Raw genomic sequence first — 11,038 nt, 5'->3', positions numbered from 1 at the left:
CTTGACGAGCCATATTCGGACGGTTCGCTACCATTAGCGGATGAAATATATTTTCGGGTTTAGTGTATGTTCTAACACTACGTAACAGGGTACAAAATAGTTAAGTCATGATAATTGGGTGCTCGCGATCATACTTTTGGAATGCAAACGATTCAGATAATCAACGTTATGGAAATACAAAATCTTGTGGTTCAAAAACATACGTTTACAAACACCTATGATTTCAACAACGTTTTCCGTTGACAGTTTTCTATATGTTTCTCAGATTCATGAATGGCTATTTGATACATGTTTTTGCGTACACTCATACTTGCTTGGGGTCAAGCATACATGCATACACTTTGATTACTTGCTTGTAGTCAAGCATACATGCATACACTAGTGATAGCACCTTTGGATTCAAACAAATGTTTACATACTTATGCTATTTATAGCAACCGTGATTTTCAACTAATTATGTCGCAAGTTATTTCATTTATACTCTATAACTTTTGTAAACTTAAACTTATTGTCGAACCGTTTGGTAAACTAAACTTTGTAGGTCTTGTACGTTTCAAATGAATGCGACCTAATTTTGGTCAAACGCGTCTCATATAGGGACTATGACCACGCAACAGGACCTAAGTTAACGGCGCCGTCAATGGCGATTTTGTCGGGTCGTTACAGATGGTATCAGAGCGTTGGTTGTAGGGATCTAGGATGTGCATTAGTGTGTCTGACAGAGTCGTTATGATGCATTAGTGAATCTAGACTACAACCGGATAGTTAGCCATTGCATTCTGACATACATTTGCTATAGATAACACTTACTTGACTACTTGTGCATTATACTTTCATCATTCTTAGGCAAACTTTTTGATGGTACCAAACTTTCATCATACGAATCGGTATTCTGCCACTTTCTTGTAACACACGTAAATTCAAGATCCATATGCGTAAGGATAACGACGACTTCATTAGTCATACTAGTTCGGGAACTGTGTCTCCTCTGTTGTTATTCGTCACCGTCCCGACTTACTATCCACAAGTTTTGTAAAGTTACCACCACTACTTTAGATGAGTATCGTCATCACTACTTATCACTACGGTTGCATACTACTCGTTATCGTACTTCGTTACTCTTTTCGTGACTAAAGACATTATTGTTTGACTTGAACCGCATTGACGTGAACAATTATTTATACACTTCCCTCGGGGAACGCTTCTTTAGAGTTACACTAATTCTTTCGATTCAATACGAGTCACGTTAGAGACGTCGTTACACTTTATTCATTTTAAATCTTCACGATTACACGAACTTGATTCTATGGAGTAATGTGGGAATGGAGGTATGAGTTAGCGTAATATAACGACACTCGATCAACGTGGTTATATTACGCTAAGTCATACCAAAGTTCTAATGACACGTGATGGTGATTAGACTCGATCAACCTAATCACCACCATGTGCCATGTACATGACTTATTTTTCTTGTTTGAACATCCGAAAACTCTGAGAATACTGATAACAACTATACCAGGGACACACCTTCGATTATTGTCGAACCATACTTATGCTTCTGAACGAATGGCAAATTCTTTCAACATCAAACATATGTTGCACGTGTATACTATCTCATTTTCACGCAGTTTTATCGACGAACTACAATATGCTCGTTATGCTCACATCGAGGCGGAAACTTCTCTCGCATTACACTCGTACTTCTGTTTAAGGAAAAATTTTATTTAAATTCTCAATGGAGAGAGAGAATCTTCACATTATACTAACATTCGCCACGAAGGTGAATAGTCCTAACGAACGTTTTCGGAAACCGATAAATCTTTCGCGACGCGAATTTCTTGAGAAACTCGTTATAACTAACGTTTTCAAGTCCTAGCAAACCTGTTCAATATACCTTAAAGAAATATACCTCATTTCGGATCGAGATCCTCGCTTCACTTCTAGATTTCGGAGTGCCTTACAAAAAGCCTCGGGACCACGTTTAGACATGAGCACGGCGTATCAACCACAAACCGACGAACAAAGCAAATGTACGATTCAAACCTTGGAAACCATAATACGAGTTTGTGTTATCAACTTCAAATTTACTTGAGAAAAGTACTCGCCTTTAGCCGAATTCTCTTACTACAATAATTTTCATTCGTGTATCAACGCCGCACCTTTCGAAACTCTATATATCCGCAATTGTCGTTCTCTTAATTGTTGGGCCGAAGTAGGCGACAAGCAAACCACCGGAATCAAACTCATTCATGAAGTAACCGTTAAGATCGTTCAAATCTAAGAAAAGCTCAAGACGGCCCGTAGTCACCAAAAGAGCTACGCCGATGTTAGACGTGAACCTTTCGAATTCCAAGTGGGTAACCGCTTAATGTTAAAAGTCGCACCTTGAAAAGGTGTAATCCATTTCAGGAACGTAGAAAGATAAATCCGCGATACATTAATCCTTTTGAAATATTGGGGCGTATTGGACCCGTTACTTACCATTTCGAATTCCCAATTCAAACAAATTCCGTTCACCCTACATTCTGTGTATCAAACTTAAAGACGTGTCTTGCGAAACAAGAACTTGTTATCCTCTTCGACGAACTTACTATCGATGATAAACTTCACTTCCTAGGAGGACCGGTTGAAACTATGAATCGTGAAACCAAATTTCGAAACAAAGTAAAATCCCGATTTTCGAAGTTTGTTGAAATACCCAAGGAAGTACCTTCACTTATCTGTAGAATTGGCAACGCAAGATCTCGAGGGAGAAACGACAACTACTACTTCCAACTAAATTTCGGGACAAAATTTCTTTTAAGGTGTAGGTAATGTAACATCCCGCATTTTTCCGTTAAATTTATTTTAACACCGTCTTTTTTTTAGATAATATCTTCTGTTATCTAAATTCGTACCTTTCGTTAACTAACGTTCTAAATATTTCTGTTATTTAGTTATAACATCTCCCGGTTACTCTAGCGTTTTTAAAATATTCATTCGGTTAATTCACGCACCCGCTTTGAAACTTGAGGGACCGAAGTTGTCAAGTGGGCAAACTAGTTGACTAGGTCAACTAGTCAACCCACTTTCCACCACCCATTCATTTCACCTCCACCTCTCATCTCTTTCTCTCTTTTCTCTACTTCCATTTTTGAACTCAAACACCCAAATCATTCATTCATCATCTAAATTTGATCTAGGAAGCTTGCTACAAAACAAATTACATATTTGAAATCCTCTCTTCATCCTCTACAATTTGATACCAATTTCATCTCGTTTGGGTAACATTTCTAAAACTCTAGATTTCTCTAATTCGTGTTTTTGACTTGAAATGGTGTTAGTTAGTGTCTATGGCTCGTGTCTAGCATTAATATATGATTTATTTGCTCGATCTTGTTTTTTTTCATAAACTAGCATGAAATTGAAATGGGTTTGTTTAATCTTGAGTTTTGGTTGATTAAATGTTGTTTAAATGTTAAAGTTCATGTATTAAATGTTTTACTAGAATCATTAACTTCAATTTGATGGGTAGGTTGACTTGGAAAACTTCACTAACATGATTATTGATTTTGTGATTATTGGTTAGGGTTTGATAGCTTTTAAAATGAATTTTTGATGCATTAAATGCTTGTTAATGTTGTTAGTAAGTGTTTAGTTCCAATGTATGTTTAATTACCTTCGAAACGGCATATCGTATGTGTAAATTGGTTTTCCCGAATCATAAAATGCGTTTTACGAACTTGAAACTTCAATGATGAACTTTTAACAATCATTCGATGAGGATTTGGTCATTTTAAATGATGTATTTGTTTGATGATATATGGTTAGTTGTATTTCTCGTCAAAATACCTTTCCAACAATATAAGATACGTGTTTTAAGTGTTTACGGTTCGTTAATGGTGTTTAAATGAAGTTTGGTTGAGACTTAAACAATTGAAACAGCCCAGGTACCAGGCTGTGACAACCCGGAAATTTCCGACCAAATTTAAACTTTAATCTTTATATATTCCCAACACGATAAGAAAATTTGTAAGTTGAATCTCAAAGATTTTTTTTAAAACTGTGTTCATACATTCATTTAAACCTCGACCAAGTTTCTATGATTCACGAACCATTATATGAACAAATCTGATTATATATGTATATGTGTATATATTATAACTTGAAAACCTTAACAAGTATTAGACATATAATACTTTACATGAACGTTGTTGTTTTAAAATATATTTAAAATATTTATAGACGAGATTAAAAGATAATATCATTGAATTATCAGATACATTGAATTATGATTATGAGTCTCTATTATGAGGTTCACGTTGATTTGAGAAATCTTTCCATTTTAACAATATTCGGACTAAATGGTAAAGTGATCTACATATGAGAACAAAGTGTCAATTAACGATCACTAGACAAAAGTTAATGGAGATTCTTGTTTAATTTTCAATACATGCTTTACAATAATTTACTCGTGACTTTTGATAAAGTAACTATTTAACTTTCTTATTATTAAATGAAAAGGTGAAATTATGAAATAAAGATAATATCGACAAGTTAAGTAAACCGATGTTCTATATTAAAATAATTTCATGCACTAAACTATCCATTGGACTTTACCCGACGATTTACGAACAACTATATGTAAAGATATATATATATATATATATATATATATATATATATATATATATATATATATATATATATATATATATATATATATATATATATATATATATACATATACAAATGAATATTATTTGTAAATATATAATAATACATTAATAAATTATTAATTGTTGGAATTAAGAATATAAAATATTAAATGATATAATAAAGTCGTTATTTAAAATAAATCTATAAATATAAATATATAGATATGGTTTTGAAGTTAGTAACACTCAATTGGCAGTCGATTGATATTGAACAAAGTTAAAAAAATGCATACTGATAAATACACAATATATAATTGTAAGTTATTATATAATATATTTACATAATTTCTATACATAAATATTTAAATGAATATTGTAATATATGTAATCTATAATTATTATACTTATAGAAAGTTATAATATTTCATAATTTTGTGTTAATATTAATTTGTTATATTCATATTATTATTATTATTATTATTATTATTATTATAATTATTTTTATAGTATTATTATTAATATTATAAAGATATTTATTATTAATATTATATATATATATATATATATATATATATATATATATATATATATATATATATATATATATATATATATATAAAACATAATATTCCGGGTAAAATTATATCACTGTCTTCTATTTTTTTCTCCTCTCATTTTCTTCTACGTATGACAAACCATCGACTACAAATTGTCACTACAGAACAACTTACGATCAAATCCTGTCTCTGCATCAATTATTCGTTGCATATTATAAATAAAATCTATGCTGATTAATCGAAGGGAAAAATAGAAAATAAATAAATAAGAAGCTCGACACTCTGCTCTTTCATTTTTTGCTCATAATTCGAATTCGAAATCAATTTCAAAATCTATAAATGCAGTCTTGTTAGGAATCGTCTATCTAAACTATCTGTAAGTTTTCAATCCTTAATTCTTTCTATTAATTTCTAATTTGAGAGTCAAAGTTTTGGTTTTCAAAGTCAACTAAGTGTTCTTGAATCAAATTCGAGTTTATTTTGATGTCTCCAGTTAATTTGATGATCCATAAAGATTATAGGAATGATTTGCAACACAATTCATGTTGTAATCATAACCTATAACATTCTTAATATCAAAATCAATTTTTGAGTTCATGAGTTCTTGACAGTGATATACACTAACTTGAATTCGAAACAAATTTCAAAAACTAAAAATGCAGAGTTGTTAGGAATCATTCACTTAAACTTCCTGTAAAATCTCAAGTTCCAATTCTTAATAACGAATTCGAATTTGCTAGTCAAAATTTCAATTTTAAAAAGTCAACTATTGTTCTACAATCAAATTCGAGTTCTAATTGACGTTTCTGTTGAAATTGATGATTCACAAAGTTTTTAGGAATGATTTGAAACATATTTCATGTTGTAAAGATTGTCCAAAATGAACTCAAAACTGAAAACATTATTTTTTTTTAGAGTTACAAGCTAAGTGTTTTTCAATTTTTTAAATTTTTTTTTTTAATTTACAAGAACATTTTTTATTTGTTTTTCATGTGTGTTTAAAAGTCCTAAATGAAATCCCAAATTCGTTATTTGGAGTTAGGAAGTCCCATGGATGAATTGATGTAAGGAAGAAGATGAAGAAGATGATGAACATGAATAATGGGTTAAATATATTTTAGAAGTAATATAAATCAGAAAAACAAGGGATGGAGGACTGGTTAGTGGTGTTGGTGTATAACCAGGAGGTCTTGGGTTCAAGCCCATCTGAGGCTTTTCTTTTTAGAAACCCTTTTTGAAGGTAGTTTTCATTTTTAAAATTAATATTATTATTAGTATTGTTATTATTATTATTATGGTTATTTTTAGGGCACTTATTATTACTAATCCAAGTATTATTATAAAGTCTATCAGTTATTATTATTATGATTATAACTATGACTAGGATTATTATTACTATTATTATCATGAAAATAATACAAGTTATTATTATTTTTATTATTATTAGTATTAGTATCACTTTTGTAACTATTATTATTATTATTATTGTTATTAAACATAAGTATCATTGTTAACAATATCATTATTAGTAAATCATTATTATCAGTACTATCATTGTAAACAAATAAATATTTGGTACATAAAATATACTTATTACATATACTATAATTATATTAATATTTCACATAAGTATATATATCAAACTCATTAACATTATACTTACATATAACAAACTATTGATTTTAGACATAACACTAAACATATATGTATATATATAGATATTTTTAAATTACTAAATGAATAGATAAAAATTATTTTAAAGTAATATATATAATATAAGTTAAGATATAATAAATATAAATGAAGTATATTTTTAATAAAATTTAGTATAAAATTTATGTAAACTACAAACACATAAATAATATATAAGTAATAAAGGAAATTATGTGATTCCCATTATATGTTTTAATAGATATACAATTGATATATGTTCATGAATTCAAGGCCAACCCTGCATTGTTCAATATTGTCATATGTATTTTTACTACAAAATACATTAGGTGAGTTTCATTTGCCTTTTTACCCTTTATATTTTTGGGCTGAGAATACATGCGCAATTTTTATAAATGTTTTACGAAATAGACACAAGTAATCAAAACTACATTAGATGGTGGAATGATCGAAGCCGAATATGCCCCTTTTTGTTTGGTAGCCTAAGAATTAGGGAACATCACTAATTTTGAGAATTAGTGCACGCCTAATTGACGCGAATCCTAAAGATAGATCTATTAGGCCTAACGAACCCCATCCAAAGTACCGGATGCTTTAGTACTTCGATGTTGTTTTATCATGTCCGAAGGATTTCCTGGAATGATATGGGATATTCTTATATGTATCTGGTTAATGTCGGTTACCAGGTGTTCAATCCATATGAATGAGTTTTGTCTCTATGCATGGGACGTATGTTTATGAGAACTGGAAATGAAATTCTTCTGGTCTATTAAAATGATGAAAATGAATAATTATGATAAACTAATGAACTCACCAACCTTTTGGTTGAAACTTTAAAGCATGTTTATTCTCAGGTGTTAAAGAATTCTTTCGCTGTGCATTTGCTCATTTTAAAGATATTACTTGAAGTCATTCATGGCATATTTCAAAAGACGTTGCATTCAAGTCGTTGAGTTCAATAGAGATTATTATTAAGTAAATGACAGATTAGGTCATTTATAGTTGGATATTATGAAATGGTATGCATGCCTGTCAATTTTTTATGTAAAGAAAGTTTATCTTTAAAAAAGGAATGCAATGTCTGAAAAATGTATCATATAGAGGTCAAATACCTCGCGATGAAATCAACTATTGAGAATCATTTATAATGTATATGGACGGGTCCTTTCAGTTGGTATCAGAGTGGTGGTCTTAGCGAACTAGATATGCATTAGTGTGTCTAACTGATAAGTCGTTAGAATGCATTAGTGAGTCTGGACTTCGACCGTGTCTGCATGTCAAAAGTTTTGCTTATCATTTCTAGTCAGAAATCATCTGCTTATCATCCTTAGAAAATTACCTGCTTATCATTATTAGTCTAGACATGTCTTGCTACATTAATTGCATGAGTAGTGTATGGACAAAAATTCATATCTTAGCGTATCTGCTAAATCATATCTTATCGTATCTGTTACTTTAGACTTTGCCTGACATATTTCATAAATTCCTCCGTAATCTACGAAATCTTTTGCTCTATATATATGGATATTCTATATAATTAGAATACCATCCGATAGCTGGAAATCATTTCATATCGAAAAATCCTTTATTCAATCGTACGAAATGGAACTTACCACTAGTTCAAGTCCCTCGGATTCCGATATGGAATTCCACTCAAGCTCCGAAAGCAGTGTGACCGGAATGGATCAACCAATCAGTCATCATCTATTCTGGATGAATTGGGGATGGGTTCGTAGCCTCCTTAATCATTGGAGACAAGAAGAAGGTGATCCCTTCCATCCACCACATTGCCCTCTTGGCGATGAACCTAAAGCACTTACCGGCGAACCTGTTCGAGACACCATTTTCTCTCTAATTTCCAGAGTATCTCGTCACGATTATATACTACATCAAATTCTATATTTTATTTATCTGCTCGTCCGAACAGACAATCACCCCTGTGTAATAGAAGAATTCAACGAACTTCGCGCTCGGATAGTGGCTTTGGAGAATATGGTACAAAGATTACAAACACCATCAGCAGCATCAGCAGCATAACCAGTACCACCATCATCAACGCCAACAGTACCATTACCACCTCCAACCACAACCGCGTCGTAACCCTCAACTTCACAATCTGTCCCACGAGCATCAACGTCATACGCACCATAGATACCAAGGAATACCAATAACAATAACTGATGAAGTATTAATTCATAACTTCATTGGAGAAACATTCCATGGAGATTATGTAATCTCTAAAGTCTTAGAGATTATCTAATCTAGCCCTAACCATAAAGCAGTTAAGCAAATCAAAATGATAGAAGGAAGAGTAGAAACCCTGACAAAAATGGTGTGTGATTAACCAGCTAAACTTGTTTTACCAACAACATCATCAGTACCGTCAGCGTCACCAGCATCGTCAGTGCAGTCAGCATCAGAATCAACAACATCTATAACATCACAAACTCCGTCAATTCAAGAATCACTGTGGACATCATTACGAATCAATAACGCGTATATTGTATTAGCGAGTTATGAAGAATTAACTCATTCCCTCTGAAGAAATTATATGTATATTTTACATATATTTTTTTTTTAAAAATAAATAAAAAAATAAAAATAAATATTTCCGTGCTAAGCTATTGTGTGTGAATCTTAACTACTCAGTTAATTCATATTACAAATATGCAATAATGTACGTCCTTCACCCGAAACTTACCCATCGTTAACTACAATCTCTGTCTCAATTCAACAAATTCCAATTCCTAATAAATCAAGTACATATTTGATTTTACACTTTCATCAACGATGTAACCGAAACTTTTCAGATAACATCATTCGTACTTTGCGAAGTTCACAAGAATTTAACGAAAACCAACATCACGCCTCAACAAATAACGAAGTATTGATTCATAATTTCAAAATTATTGAAGAAATACTTATGCAATCTCTAAAGCCTTCAAGAAATTATTCAATTCTAGTTCCAACCATAAATCGAATGAGTTTAATTTAGTATTAACTCATTAAAATCTATGTTACATCTGAGGAGAATATATACATATATATTTTCATAAAGACTGTAATAAAATTCTTTTGTCCCAAATATTAATTGTGAAATTTTTTTAACGGGTAGGTAATACCCGAGAGATATATATATATATATATTCACAATTAATATGTTACATTCTTCAAATCTGATTAAGCAAATTATCAACTATACTTCCTACTTTCACAATAATATACATTCCTTTATAGAAATCAAAACAACCATACTCATTCAAACCCAATTACATATTCTAATTTTGAAATCTCATAATTCAATTTGAAGATATAACCGGTACCATCACTTTTAGATTCCTACATCTTTCAAAGCTATACTTTGACTTCAAAACTGTGTTAGAACATCAAATGTATATTAACGATTACAATCTGTGTTCAAACCCTTCAAAAATTTCTGAAGACACTTCAATTAATGAGCAATCTAGATGATGATCCAACCACATATTACCCACAGTTATATACTTAAAAAGCTCTCGAAACCAACGTCATAATTCAACACATATCTGTGTCAGATCCTTTGGCATTTATTAGCAAAAATAACTTTACAATTTCTTTTTCAAAGTAGCAAATTCTATCACAGCTCCTGCAAGACAACTTCGATTTTTCATTCGGAGTAGCCTTATCATAATCTTGATAAATATGTTGCCCTTTCGCCATTGTTACCGGAGAACCTTTCATGTTTCACCACATTAGCAATAAACTTATTCACAACTTCACTGATCTTTGACCGTCCGAAGAATCATTATAATTACTGAAACCCCATCATTTACTCATTCGCATCTTGTAACGAGAATTGCCATACGAATCATCGGGAATTAGCAATCAGTATTTTGAAATCTCGCAGCATGTCCACGCCAACAGTTATATGTGTATATATAACGTCTATCTCCTGGATTACATACTTGAATGTGAAGTTTCTGAAAAACACCCTAAACTGCGGACTAGTTCTCGAAATTATTGATGAACAGCAAAAACTATAAAACGACCTTAACAGTAAAAAGTTTGATAATAAAGAGTAGTGTGTTGGCAGAGCTCAGAAAAAGAAAAGAGTTGGAACTGGAAAACGGATTGAGCAAAGTATGAAGGAGGCTGTGGACAAATCACAAAGGCTAAACCTGCCTTCAAAGGATC

This window comes from Rutidosis leptorrhynchoides, chromosome 6, assembly GCF_046630445.1.
Source record: "Rutidosis leptorrhynchoides isolate AG116_Rl617_1_P2 chromosome 6, CSIRO_AGI_Rlap_v1, whole genome shotgun sequence".
Taxonomy (NCBI): Eukaryota; Viridiplantae; Streptophyta; class Magnoliopsida; order Asterales; family Asteraceae; genus Rutidosis; species Rutidosis leptorrhynchoides.
Note: the sequence above shows the minus strand (reverse complement) of the source record.